The sequence below is a fragment of the Oncorhynchus mykiss genome, chromosome 26 (assembly GCF_057628025.1).
Source record: "Oncorhynchus mykiss isolate SJ-2025 chromosome 26, ASM5762802v1, whole genome shotgun sequence".
Lineage (NCBI taxonomy): Eukaryota > Metazoa > Chordata > Actinopteri > Salmoniformes > Salmonidae > Oncorhynchus > Oncorhynchus mykiss.
This window is the reverse complement of record NC_143047.1, coordinates 43577501-43593142: the sequence shown is the minus strand read 5'-3', so window position 1 is coordinate 43593142 and position 15642 is coordinate 43577501.

Here is a 15642-nt window from a genome sequence, read left to right as displayed (position 1 = left end):
CTAATAACATACAGTATGCAGAGCAGATACTACTAATAACACATACAGTATGCAGATACTACTAATAACACATACAGTATGTAGAGCAGATACTACTAATAACATACAGTATGCAGAGCAGATACTACTAATAACACATACAGTATGCAGATACTACTAATAACACATACAGTATGTAGAGCAGATACTACTAATAACACATACAGTATGTAGAGCAGATACTACTAATAACATACAGTATGCAGAGCAGATACTACTAATAACATACAGTATGCAGAGCAGATACTACTAATAACATACAGTATGCAGAGCAGATACTACTAATAACATACAGTATGCAGAGCAGATACTACTAATAACACATACAGTATGTAGAGCAGATACTACTAATAACACATACAGTATGCAGATACTACTAATAACACATACAGTATGTAGAGCAGATACTACTAATAACATACAGTATGTAGAGCAGATACTACTAACAACATGTAAAGGTGGTTGGCGTGGATCAGAAAACCAGTCAGTATCTGGGGTGACCACCATTTGCCTCCTGCATCTCCTTCGCATAAAGTTGATCGGGATGTTGATTGTGGCCTGTGGCATGTTGTCCTACTCCTCTTCAATGGCTGTGCTAAGTTGCTGGATATTGGTGGGACCCGAAACATGCTGTCTAAAACGTCGATCCAGAGCCTCCAAAACATGCTCAATGGTTGACATATCTGGTGAGTACAGTTGAAACCGGGATTTATCCGTGAAGAGCACACTTCTCCAGCGTGCCAGTGGCCATCGAAGGGGAACATTTGCCCCACTGAAGTTGGTTCCGACTTCAGTCAAATCAAGACCCTGTTGAGGACGATGAGCACGCAGGTGAGCTTCCCTGAGACCCACGGTTTCATCAGCTGTCTGGGTGGCTGGTCTCAGACAAACCCACAGCTTCATCAGCTGGTCTCAGACAAACCCACAGTTTCATCAGCTGGTCTCAGACAAACCCACAGTTTCATCAGCTGTCTGGGTGGCTGGTCTCAGACAAACCCACAGTTTCATCAGCTGTCTGGGTGGCTGGTCTCAGACAAACCCACGGTTTCATCAGCTGTCTGGGTGGCTGGTCTCAGACAAACCCACAGTTTCATCAGCTGTCTGGGTGGCTGGTCTCAGACAAACCCACAGTTTCATCAGCTGTCTGGGTGGCTGGTCTCAGACAAACCCACAGTTTCATCAGCTGTCTGGGTGGCTGGTCTCAGACAAACCCACAGTTTCATCAGCTGTCTGGGTGGCTGGTCTCAGACAAACCCACAGTTTCATCAGCTGTCTGGGTGGCTGGTCTCAGACGATCCTGTAAGTGAAGAACTTGGAGTTGGAGGTCCTGGGCTGGTGTGGTTACATGTGGTCTGCGGTTGTGAGGCCGGTTGGACGTACTACAGAATTCTCCCATATTTCAGCTCATGAAATATGGGACAAAAAAAACACTTTACATGTTGCGTTTATTTTGATGATGTAAGAGGAATCTTGTTTTGATCAAATGCAGATGAAAAACTTGAATAGAGTTTTCAGGAAATAGGATAAGATAAAATAAGTATCTGGTTGCAAATGCTTGGAAGATACGACGAGATAAGCTATGTCATTGAAATCGGAGGGTTTTGTTTTCGTTTTTTTGAAAGTTTTTCATTTTCATATGGATGAATGTACAGTCAGGTCCTAAATGATTGTCACCCTGGATAAAGATGAGCAAAACATACAGTATAATAAACAATATAAATACTGAGCTATTTTGTGTGATCAACAAATTGCTCTGTTATATTATTTTATAGTAAATACATTTGCTCAGAGAAAGCGATTTTGTTTAACAAGTAATTAATTGTATTTTATTAAAGATGGTGGTTAGATTCATTGGCACCCCTGTTTTCAATACTCCAACACCCTTCCCTTGCGAGGATAACGACAATCAGCACATTGGGAGAGATGTTAGATCATTCCTCCATACAGAATCCTTCCAGGTGTTCGATGAGATTCTAGAACACATTGGGAGAGATGTTAGATCATTCCTCCATACAGAATCCTTCCAGGTGTTTGATGAGATTCTAGAACAGATTGGGAGAGATGTTAGATCATTCCTCCATACAGAATCCTTCCAGGTGTTCGATGAGATTCTAGAACACATTGGGAGAGATGTTAGATCATTCCTCCATACAGAATCCTTCCAGGTGTATGATGAGATTCTAGAACACATTGGGAGAGATGTTAGATCATTCCTCCATACAGAATCCTTCCAGGTGTTCGATGAGATTCTAGAACACATTGGGAGAGATGTTAGATCATTCCTCCATACAGAATCCTTCCAGGTGTATGATGAGATTCTAGAACACATTGGGAGAGATGTTAGATCATTCCTCCATACAGAATCCTTCCAGGTGTATGATGAGATTCTAGAACACATTGGGAGAGATGTTAGATCATTCCTCCATACAGAATCCTTCCAGGTGTTTGATGAGATTCTAGAACACATTGGGAGAGATGTTAGATCATTCCTCCATACAGAATCCTTCCAGGTGTTTGATGAGATTCTAGAACACATTGGGAGAGATGTTAGATCATTCCTCCATACAGAATCCTTCCAGGTGTATGATGAGATTCTAGAAGACATTGGGAGAGATGTTAGATCATTCCTCCATACAGAATCTGTCCAGATCCTTGAAACCCTTTGTCTGAGATTATGGGCTGTCCTCTTTAATTCAAACCACAGGTTTTCAATGGGGTTCAAGTCTAGAGACTGAGATGGACATTGTAAAATGTTGATTTTGTCGTCAATTAACCATTTTGTTGTGGATTTTGATTTGTACTTGGGTGTTATTGTCTTGCTGGAAGATTCAATTGTGGCCATGTGTCAACCTCTTGACAGAGGTAAAGTTAAAGATGCTGTTGACCTTAATAAGGGCCCAAGGACCAGTGGAAGCTAAATAGCCCCATAATATCAAAGATCCTCCACTATACGGTAGGGAGGACGTATATTTCTGGACAGGTGTGTGTGTGTGTGTGTGTGTGTGTGTGTGTGTGTGTGTGTGTGTGTGTGTGTGTGTGTGTGTGTGTGTGTTCACCAGCTTGTCACGGTTGCGTAATCTCTGTTTGTGCATTTTAACGATGCCAGTCCTCAGGACTTAAGTGTAATTACCACGAATACACACAGAGAGAGAGAATAAAGTGCCTTGAATTGAGAGAGAGAGAGAGAGAGAGAGAGAGAGAGAGAGAGAGTGAGAGAGACAGAGAGACAGAGTGAGAGAGACAGAGAGATCGAGAGAGACAAAGAGAGAGAGACAGAGAGAGCGAGAGACAGAGAGAGAAAGAGAGAGAGAGAGAGAGAGAGAGAAAGAGAAAAGCCTCTGTTGTCATGACATCCCAGTAGCTCTATCTGGGCTGTGTGTAAAGTACATCTGCTTTGTTAAACACCTGGACGGGTGTGTGTGTAGGCCAGTGTTGACAAGCTTGTCACGGATGCGTAATCTCTGTTTGTGCATTTTAACGATGCTAGTCCTCTGGACCTAAGTGTAATTACCACGAATGCACAGAAAGAAAGACAGACAGACAGACAGACAGACAGACAGACAGACAGACAGACAGACAGACAGACAGACAGACACACAGAAAGACAGACACACAGACAGACAGACAGAGAACGTAACGAATCAAGGATTCCCCTTCAAGATTTATGACTTAGACCACTCTCGTGGTATATTACATCTCTGTAGGTTTATGTCCACTCTAGTGTTATATTACATCTCTGTAGGTTTATGTCCACTCTAGTGTTATATTACATCTCTGTAGGTTTATGTCCACTCTAGTGTTATATTACATCTCTGTAGGTTTATGTCCACTCTAGTGTTTTATTACATCTCTGTAGGTTTATGTCCACTCTAGTGTTATATTACATCTCTGTAGGTTTATGTCCACTCTAGTGTTATATTACATCTCTGTAGGTTTATGTCCACTCTAGTGTTATATTACATCTCTGTAGTGTAGGTTTATGTCCACTCTAGTGTTATATTACATCTCTGTAGTGTAGGTTTATGTCCACTCTTAGTGTTATATTACATCTCTGTAGTGTAGGTTTATGTCCACTCTAGTGTTATATTACATCTCTGTAGGTTTATGTCCACTCTAGTGTTATATTACATCTCTGTAGTGTAGGTTTATGTCCACTCTAGTGTTATATTACATCTCTGTAGGTTTATGTCCACTCTAGTGTTATATTACATCTCTGTAGGTTTATGTCCACTCTAGTGTTATATTACATCTCTGTAGGTGTATGACCACTCTAGTGTTATATTACATCTCTGTAGGTTTATGTCCACTCTAGTGTTATATTACATCTCTGTAGGTTTATGTCCACTCTAGTGTTATATTACATCTCTGTAGGTTTATTACCACTCTAGTGTTATATTACATCTCTGTAGTGTAGGTTTATGTCCACTCTAGTGTTATTTTACATCTCTGTAGGTTTATGTCCACTCTAGTGTTATATTACATCTCTGTAGTGTAGGTTTATGTCCACTCTAGTGTTATATTACATCTCTGTAGGTTTATGTCCACTCTAGTGTTATATTACATCTCTGTAGGTTTATTACCACTCTAGTGTTATATTACATCTCTGTAGGTTTATGTCCACTCTAGTGTTATATTACATCTCTGTAGTGTAGGTTTATGACCACTCTAGTGTTATATTACATCTCTGTAGGTTTATGTCCACTCTAGTGTTATATTACATCTCTGTAGTGTAGGTTTATAACCACTCTAGTGTTATATTACATCTCTGTAGTGTAGGTTTATGTCCACTCTAGTGTTATATTACATCTCTGTAGGTTTATGTCCACTCTAGTGTTATATTACATCTCTGTAGTGTAGGTTTATGACCACTCTAGTGTTATATTACATCTCTGTAGGTTTATGTCCACTCTAGTGTTATATTACATCTCTGTAGTGTAGGTTTATGTCCACTCTAGTGTTATATTACATCTCTGTAGGTTTATGTCCACTCTAGTGTTATATTACATCTCTGTAGGTTTATGTCCACTCTAGTGTTATATTACATCTCTGTAGTGTAGGTTTATGACCACTCTAGTGTTATATTACATCTCTGTAGGTTTATGTCCACTCTAGTGTTATATTACATCTCTGTAGGTTTATGACCACTCTAGTGTTATATTACATCTCTGTAGGTTTATGACCACTCTAGTGTTATATTACATCTCTGTAGGTTTATGACCACTCTAGTGTTATATTACATCTCTGTAGTGTAGGTTTATGACCACTCTAGTGTTATACTACATCTCTGTAGGTTTATGTCCACTCTAGTGTTATATTACATCTCTGTAGGTTTATGACCACTCTAGTGTTATATTACATCTCTGTAGTGTAGGTTTATGTCCACTCTAGTGTTATATTACATCTCTGTAGGTTTATGTCCACTCTAGTGTTATATTACATCTCTGTAGGTTTATGACCACTCTAGTGTTATATTACATCTCTGTAGGTTTATGTCCACTCTAGTGTTATATTACATCTCTGTAGTGTAGGTTTATGTCCACTCTAGTGTTATATTACATCTCTGTAGGTTTATGTCCACTCTAGTGTTATATTACATCTCTGTAGGTTTATGTCCACTCTAGTGTTATATTACATCTCTGTAGGTTTATGACCACTCTAGTGTTATATTACATATCTGTAGGTTTATGACCACTCTAGTGTTATATTACATCTCTGTAGGTTTATGACCACTCTAGTGTTATATTACATATCTGTAGGTTTATGACCACTCTAGTGTTATATTACATCTCTGTAGGTTTATGACCACTCTAGTGTTATATTACATCTCTGTAGTGTAGGTTTATGTCCACTCTAGTGTTATATTACATCTCTGTAGGTTTATGACCACTCTAGTGTTATATTACATCTCTGTAGGTTTATGACCACTCTAGTGTTATATTACATCTCTGTAGGTTTATGACCACTCTAGTGTTATATTACATCTCTGTAGTGTAGGTTTATGTCCACTCTAGTGTTATATTACATCTCTGTAGTGTAGGTTTATGTCCACTCTAGTGTTATATGACATCTCTGTAGTGTAGGTTTATGACCACTCTAGTGTTATATTACATCTCTGTAGTGTAGGTTTATGTCCACTCTAGTGTTATATTACATCTCTGTAGGTTTATGTCCACTCTAGTGTTATATTACATCTCTGTAGGTTTATGTCCACTCTAGTGTTATATTACATCTCTGTAGGTTTATGTTCACTCTAGTGTTATATTACATCTCTGTAGGTTTATGTCCACTCTAGTGTTATACTACATCTCTGTAGGTTTATGTCCACTCTAGTGTTATATTACATTTCTGTAGGTTTATGTCCACTCTAGAGTTATATTACATCTCTGTAGTGTATGTTTATGTCCACTCTAGAGTTATATTACATCTCTGTAGGTTTATGTCCACTCTAGAGTTATATTACATCTCTGTAGTGTATGTTTATGTCCACTCTAGAGTTATATTACATCTCTGTAGGTTTATTACCACTCTAGTGTTATATTACATCTCTGTAGTGTAGGTTTATGTCCACTCTAGTGTTATATTACATCTCTGTAGTGTAGGTTTATGTCCACTCTAGTGTTATATTACATCTCTGTAGGTTTATGTCCACTCTAGTGTTATATTACATCTCTGTAGTGTAGGTTTATGTCCACTCTAGTGTTATATTACATCTCTGTAGGTTTATGTCCACTCTAGTGTTATATTACATCTCTGTAGGTTTATGTCCACTCTAGTGTTATATTACATCTCTGTAGGTTTATGTCCACTCTAGTGTTATATTACATCTCTGTAGGTTTATGACCACTCTAGTGTAATATTACATCTCTGTAGGTTTATTACCACTCTAGTGTTATATTACATCTCTGTAGTGTAGGTTTATGTCCACTCTAGTGTTATATTACATCTCTGTAGGTTTATGTCCACTCTAGTGTTATATTACATCTCTGTAGGTTTATGTCCACTCTAGTGTTATATTACATCTCTGTAGGTTTATGTCCACTCTAGTGTTATATTACATCTCTGTAGGTTTATGTCCACTCTAGTGTTATATTACATCTCTGTAGGTTTATGTCCACTCTAGTGTTATATTACATCTCTGTAGTGTAGGTTTATGACCACTCTAGTGTTATATTACATCTCTGTAGGTTTATGTCCACTCTAGTGTTATATTACATCTCTGTAGGTTTATGTCCACTCTAGTGTTATATTACATCTCTGTAGTGTAGGTTTATGACCACTCTAGTGTTATATTACATCTCTGTAGTGTAGGTTTATGTCCACTCTAGTGTTATATTACATCTCTGTAGGTTTATGTCCACTCTAGTGTTATATTACATCTCTGTAGTGTAGGTTTATGTCCACTCTAGTGTTGTATTACATCTCTGTAGGTTTATGTCCACTCTAGTGTTATATTACATCTCTGTAGTGTAGGTTTATGACCACTCTAGTGTTATATTACATCTCTGTAGTGTAGGTTTATGTCCACTCTAGTGTTATATTACATCTCTGTAGGTTTATGTCCACTCTAGTGTTATATTACATCTCTGTAGTGTAGGTTTATGTCCACTCTAGTGTTATATTACATCTCTGTAGGTTTATGTCCACTCTAGTGTTATATTACATATCTGTAGTGTAGGTTTATGTCCACTCTAGTGTTATATTACATTTCTGTAGGTTTATGTCCACTCTAGAGTTATATTACATCTCTGTAGTGTATGTTTATGTCCACTCTAGAGTTATATTACATCTCTGTAGGTTTATGTCCACTCTAGAGTTATATTACATCTCTGTAGTGTATGTTTATGTCCACTCTAGAGTTATATTACATCTCTGTAGGTTTATTACCACTCTAGTGTTATATTACATCTCTGTAGTGTAGGTTTATGTCCACTCTAGTGTTATATTACATCTCTGTAGTGTAGGTTTATGTCCACTCTAGTGTTATATTACATCTCTGTAGGTTTATGTCCACTCTAGTGTTATATTACATCTCTGTAGTGTAGGTTTATGTCCACTCTAGTGTTATATTACATCTCTGTAGGTTTATGTCCACTCTAGTGTTATATTACATCTCTGTAGGTTTATGTCCACTCTAGTGTTATATTACATCTCTGTAGGTTTATGTCCACTCTAGTGTTATATTACATCTCTGTAGGTTTATGACCACTCTAGTGTAATATTACATCTCTGTAGGTTTATTACCACTCTAGTGTTATATTACATCTCTGTAGTGTAGGTTTATGTCCACTCTAGTGTTATATTACATCTCTGTAGGTTTATGTCCACTCTAGTGTTATATTACATCTCTGTAGGTTTATGTCCACTCTAGTGTTATATTACATCTCTGTAGGTTTATGTCCACTCTAGTGTTATATTACATCTCTGTAGGTTTATGTCCACTCTAGTGTTATATTACATCTCTGTAGGTTTATGTCCACTCTAGTGTTATATTACATCTCTGTAGTGTAGGTTTATGACCACTCTAGTGTTATATTACATCTCTGTAGGTTTATGTCCACTCTAGTGTTATATTACATCTCTGTAGGTTTATGTCCACTCTAGTGTTATATTACATCTCTGTAGTGTAGGTTTATGACCACTCTAGTGTTATATTACATCTCTGTAGTGTAGGTTTATGTCCACTCTAGTGTTATATTACATCTCTGTAGGTTTATGTCCACTCTAGTGTTATATTACATCTCTGTAGTGTAGGTTTATGTCCACTCTAGTGTTGTATTACATCTCTGTAGGTTTATGTCCACTCTAGTGTTATATTACATCTCTGTAGTGTAGGTTTATGACCACTCTAGTGTTATATTACATCTCTGTAGTGTAGGTTTATGTCCACTCTAGTGTTATATTACATCTCTGTAGGTTTATGTCCACTCTAGTGTTATATTACATCTCTGTAGTGTAGGTTTATGTCCACTCTAGTGTTATATTACATCTCTGTAGGTTTATGTCCACTCTAGTGTTATATTACATATCTGTAGTGTAGGTTTATGACCACTCTAGTGTTATATTACATCTCTGTAGGTTTATGTCCACTCTAGTGTTATATTACATCTCTGTAGGTTTATGACCACTCTAGTGTTATATTACATCTCTGTAGGTTTATGTCCACTCTAGTGTTATATTACATCTCTGTAGGTTTATGTCCACTCTAGTGTTATATTACATCTCTGTAGGTTTATGTCCACTCTAGTGTTATATTACATCTCTGTAGGTTTATGTCCACTCTAGTGTTATATTACATCTCTGTAGGTTTATGTCCACTCTAGTGTTATATTACATCTCTGTAGGTTTATGTCCACTCTAGAGTTATATTACATCTCTGTAGTGTAGGTTTATGACCACTCTAGTGTTATATTACATCTCTGTAGTGTAGGTTTATGTCCACTCTAGTGTTATATTACATCTCTGTAGGTTTATGACCACTCTAGTGTTATATTACATCTCTGTAGTGTAGGTTTATGTCCACTCTAGTGTTATATTACATCTCTGTAGGTTTATGTCCACTCTAGTGTTATATTACATCTCTGTAGTGTAGGTTTATGTCCACTCTAGTGTTATATTACATCTCTGTAGGTTTATGTCCACTCTAGTGTTATATTACATCTCTGTAGGTTTATGTCCACTCTAGTGTTATATTACATCTCTGTAGGTTTATGTCCACTCTAGTGTTATATTACATCTCTGTAGTGTAGGTTTATGTCCACTCTAGTGTTATATTACATCTCTGTAGGTTTATGTCCACTCTAGTGTTATATTACATCGCTGTAGTGTAGGTTTATGTCCACTCTTAGTGTTATATTACATCTCTGTAGGTTTATGTCCACTCTAGTGTTATATTACATCTCTGTAGGTTTATGACCACTCTAGTGTTATATTACATCTCTGTAGGTTTATGTCCACTCTAGTGTTATATTACATCTCTGTAGGTTTATGTCCACTCTAGAGTTATATTACATCTCTGTAGGTTTATGTCCACTCTAGTGTTATATTACATCTCTGTAGTGTAGGTTTATGTCCACTCTAGTGTTATATTACATCTCTGTAGGTTTATGTCCACTCTAGTGTTATATTACATCTCTGTAGTGTAGGTTTATGTCCACTCTAGTGTTATATTACATCTCTGTAGGTTTATGTCCACTCTAGTGTTATATTACATCTCTGTAGGTTTATGACCACTCTAGTCTTATATTACATCTCTGTAGGTTTATGACCACTCTAGTGTTATATTACATCTCTGTAGTGTAGGTTTATGACCACTCTAGTGTTATATTACATCTCTGTAGGTTTATGTCCACTCTAGTGTTATATTACATCTCTGTAGGTTTATGACCACTCTAGTGTTATATTACATCTCTGTAGGTTTATGTCCACTCTAGTGTTATATTACATCTCTGTAGTGTAGGTTTATGTCCACTCTAGTGTTATATTACATCTCTGTAGGTTTATGACCACTCTAGTGTTATATTACATCTCTGTAGGTTTATGACCACTCTAGTGTTATATTACATCTCTGTAGGTTTATGTCCACTCTAGTGTTATATTACATCTCTGTAGTGTATGTTTATGTCCACTCTAGTGTTATATTACATCTCTGTAGGTTTATGTCCACTCTAGTGTTATATTACATCTCTGTAGTGTAGGTTTATGTCCACTCTAGTGTTATATTACATCTCTGTAGGTTTATGTCCACTCTAGTGTTATATTACATCTCTGTAGGTTTATGTCCACTCTAGTGTTATATTACATCTCTGTAGTGTAGGTTTATGTCCACTCTAGTGTTATATTACATCTCTGTAGGTTTATGTCCACTCTAGTGTTATATTACATCTCTGTAGGTTTATGTCCACTCTAGTGTTATATTACATCTCTGTAGTGTAGGTTTATGTCCACTCTAGTGTTATATTACATCTCTGTAGGTTTATGTCCACTCTAGTGTTATATTACATCTCTGTAGTGTAGGTTTATGTCCACTCTAGTGTTATATTACATCTCTGTAGGTTTATGTCCACTCTAGTGTTATATTACATCTCTGTAGGTTTATGTTCACTCTAGTGTTATATTACATCTCTGTAGGTTTATGTCCACTCTAGTGTTATATTACATCTCTGTAGTGTAGGTTTATGACCACTCTAGTGTTATATTACATCTCTGTAGGTTTATGTCCACTCTAGTGTTATATTACATCTCTGTAGTGTAGGTTTATGTCCACTCTAGTGTTATATTACATCTCTGTAGGTTTATGTCCACTCTAGTGTTATATTACATCTCTGTAGTGTAGGTTTATGTCCACTCTAGTGTTATATTACATCTCTGTAGGTTTATGTCCACTCTAGTGTTATATTACATCTCTGTAGGTTTATGTCCACTCTAGTGTTATATTACATCTCTGTAGGTTTATGTCCACTCTAGTGTTATATTACATCTCTGTAGGTTTATGTCCACTCTAGTGTTATATTACATCTCTGTAGTGTAGGTTTATGTCCACTCTAGTGTTATATTACATCTCTGTAGGTTTATGACCACTCTAGTGTTATATTACATCTCTGTAGTGTAGGTTTATGTCCACTCTAGTGTTATATTACATCTCTGTAGGTTTATGTCCACTCTAGTGTTATATTACATCTCTGTAGGTTTATGTCCACTCTAGTGTTATATTACATCTCTGTAGGTTTATGTCCACTCTAGTGTTATATTACATCTCTGTAGGTTTATGACCACTCTAGTGTTATATTACATCTCTGTAGGTTTATGTCCACTCTAGTGTTATATTACATCTCTGTAGGTTTATGACCACTCTAGTGTTATATTACATCTCTGTAGGTTTATGTCCACTCTAGTGTTATATTACATCTCTGTAGGTTTATGTCCACTCTAGTGTTATATTACATCTCTGTAGGTTTATGACCACTCTTGTGTTATATTACATCTCTGTAGGTTTATGACCACTCTAGTGTTATATTACATCTCTGTAGGTTTATGTCCACTCTAGTGTTATATTACATCTCTGTAGGTTTATGTCCACTCTAGTGTTATATTACATCTCTGTAGGTTTATGACCACTCTAGTGTAATATTACTTACAGGGCCTTCAGAAAGTTTCTGACCCCTTGACTTGTTCAACATGTTGTGTTACAGCTTGAACTGGATCACATTGAGATGTTGTGCCACTGGCCTACACACAATATCCCATCATGTGAAAGTGGAATTATGTTTTTAGAAATTTGTACAAATTAATAAATAAGGAAAATATGAAATGCCTTGAGTCAATAGGTATTCAACCCCTTTGTTATTACAATATACATTCAGGAGTAAAAATATGCGTAACAAGTGACAATAATAAGTTGCATGGACTCACTCTGTGTGCAATAATTGTGTTTAACATGATTTTTTTATGACTACCTCATCTCTGTACCCCACACATGCAATTATCTGTAAGGTTCCTCAGTAGAGCAGTGCATTTAAAACACAGATTCAAGCACAAAGATCAGGGAGGGTTTCCACTGCCTTGCAAAGTGTCCTGATCTGTTTCACCTGTCCTAGTGCTTGTCTCCACCCCCTCCAGGTGTCTTCCCCACTTATCCCCTGGGTATTTATACCTGGGTTTTCTGTCTGTCTGTGCCAGTTTGTCAAAGCTTACCAGGGTTGTCCTGTCAGCTCCAGTCTATTCCCAGCCTCTCTTTTTCTCAGCCTCCTGAATTTTGACCCTTGCCTGTCCTGATCCTGTGCCTGACCGCTCTGCCTGTCCCTGAGCCTGCCTGCCGTCCTGTTCCTTTGCTCCTACATTAGATTTCGACCCCTGTATGCCTTGACATAAATCTGAGGATGGATCAACATCACCGTAGTTATGTTGAGATTTGTCTGTTACTTGAACTCTGTGAAGCATTTATTTGGGCTGCAATTTCTGATGCTGGTAACTAATGAACGTATCCTCTGCAGCAGAGGTAACTCTGGGTCTTCCATTCCTGTGGCGGTCCTCATGAGAGCCAGTTTCATAGTGACTGATGGTTTTTGTGACTGCACTTGAAGAAACTTTCAAAATTCCTGACATTTTCCATATTGACTGATTTAATGTAATGATGGACTGTCGTTTGCTTATTTGAGCTGTTCTTGTCATAATATGGACTTGGTCTTTTATCAAATAGGGCTATCTTCTGTATACCACCCCTACATTGTCACAATAATGGACTGGGGCTGTTTTTAATGGTTCGGGTTTGGCCCCTTAGTTCCAGTGAAGGGAAATCTTAAACGCTACAGCATTCTAGATGATTCTGTGCTTCCAAATTTGTGGCAACAGTTTGGGGAAGGCCCTTTCCGATTTTAGTGCACAAAGCGAGGTCCATACAGAAATGGTTGGTCAAGATCGGTGTGAAAGAACTTGACTGGTCTGCACAGACCTCAACCCCATCGAACACCTTTGGGATGAATTGGAATGCAGACTGCGAGCCAGGCATAATCGCAGCAAAGGAGGGAGCAACTCCATATTAATGCCCGTGATTTTGGAATGTGATGTTCGACGAGCAGGCGTCCACATACTTTTGGTCACATAGTGTATCATGTTAAAAACTCCAAACATTTCTCTCCTCCCCATTGTAAAAATGTGTAGAATTTGAGTATTTTGCTTTAAAACCACAACATTTACTTTACTCCCTATGGCAAAATGTGTAGAATTGCAGGAAATTACCTCTAAAATGTTTTCTCTCCACTGTCAAGAGGAAATGTTTTGATCACAGGGTGAGCGTATGGATGTGGATACGCAGAGTGGCCCCCACCACCATCTAAGTTGCCCATCCCTGGTCTAACTTTGACGGGGGATCAGACTCTGTAAATAGAACACATAGGCCAGTCATGTTAGCCTCTGCTGTAGTTAATTAGCTAGCTCACGGTCAGATAAGGTCTGGTTAGGCTGTAGCTAACATAGCCTAACGTAGCTAACGTTAGCTTGCAAAGTTACAATTCACATCGCCAGATAGCAGCTGGCTAATTACATTTATTTATTATTTGCTATGGAATGTCTAGCCAGCTTCTTATGCAAAGGAAGCTAGCTAGATTTTGGTTTAGATAAACAAATCAGGTTTGCTAGCTAGTTACCTAGCTAAGTTAGCTAAGTTACCTCTGATTGACTTCTTAGCAAGGTAACTGATGGAATGTCACCGCGGCAGACTGTGCTTGCTTCTAGTTGGCACATCCAGGTACTGAGCACCACACCGTGACTAAACTTTACAGGTGTAGTCGACACTGAAATAAAAATTAAATATTTATTGGCAAGCTGATGTTCTCTGTAAGGGAAATGTAAAAAAAAAAAAAAAAATCAACATCCTAATTCATCTTTTCCAGCACCACCACAATGACAACATATGTGAAAATGGTGTGTTAATGGTGTGTTAATGATGTGTTAATGGTGTGTTAATGGCATGTTAATGATGTGTTAATGGTGTGTTAATGGAATGTTAATGCCGTGTTAATGGCATGGTAATAACATGTAAATGACGCGTTAATGGTGTGTTAATGACATGTTAATGTCATGTTAATGACGTGTCAGTGGCATGTTAATAACATGTTAATTACGTGTTAATGACATGGCAATGATGTGTTAATTGCATGTTTATAGCATGTTAATGACGTGTTAATGGTGTGTTAATGGCGTGTTAATGGCGTTTAATGGCATGTTAATGGCATGTTAATGACGTGTCAATGGTGTGTTAGTGGCATGTTAATGTCATGTTAATAACGTTTTAATGGCATGTTAATGACATGTTAATGACGTGTCAATGGCATGTTAATAACATGTTAATGATGTGTTAGTAACATGGTAATGATGTGTTAATTGCGTGTGAATGACATGTTAATGATGTGGTAATGGCGTGTTAATGGCGTGTTAATAGCGTGTCAATTGTATGTTAATGACGTGTTAATGGTGTGTTAATGGTGTGTTAATGCCATGTTTATGCTGTGTTAATGGTCTGTTAATGACATGTTAATGGCATGTTAACTGTGTGTTAATGGTGTGTTAATGACGTGTTGATGACGTGTTAATTACGTAAATATATATATAGAGGAAGATACGCGTTTCCAATGACATCATCAACCAATTAGTAGGCAATGACTTAATAATAATACATACATAATACATAATACACACCTATGATGTCATTGGAAACACTTATCCTTCTTTATCTTTTTTTACTACAAAACATAGAAAAGCTCCATTTTCACATCCTGTCTGTTGATGTTGGGGTGGTGCTGGAGAAGACATTTTAACTTTCCCTCGAACGACTGGCTGGTCCAGGGAGTAACGTCGTTAGCTTCCTGTTGACACCCATTCTCAACTGGACCTCGACAGCGGCGGTCCTACCACCTGAAATCGCTATGAATTCTGGATATTGTGGTTTACTTTACAACCAGGAAATGTAGGTGGCTTTCTATCCGTGAGATGCAGAAACGCTCGTATTTGGGTGTAGTGAGTTTTTTGTTGTTGTATTTTACCTCCTTTTTCTCCCCAATTTCGATCTTGTCTCATTGCTGCAACTCCTCAACGGGCTCGGGGGGTGAA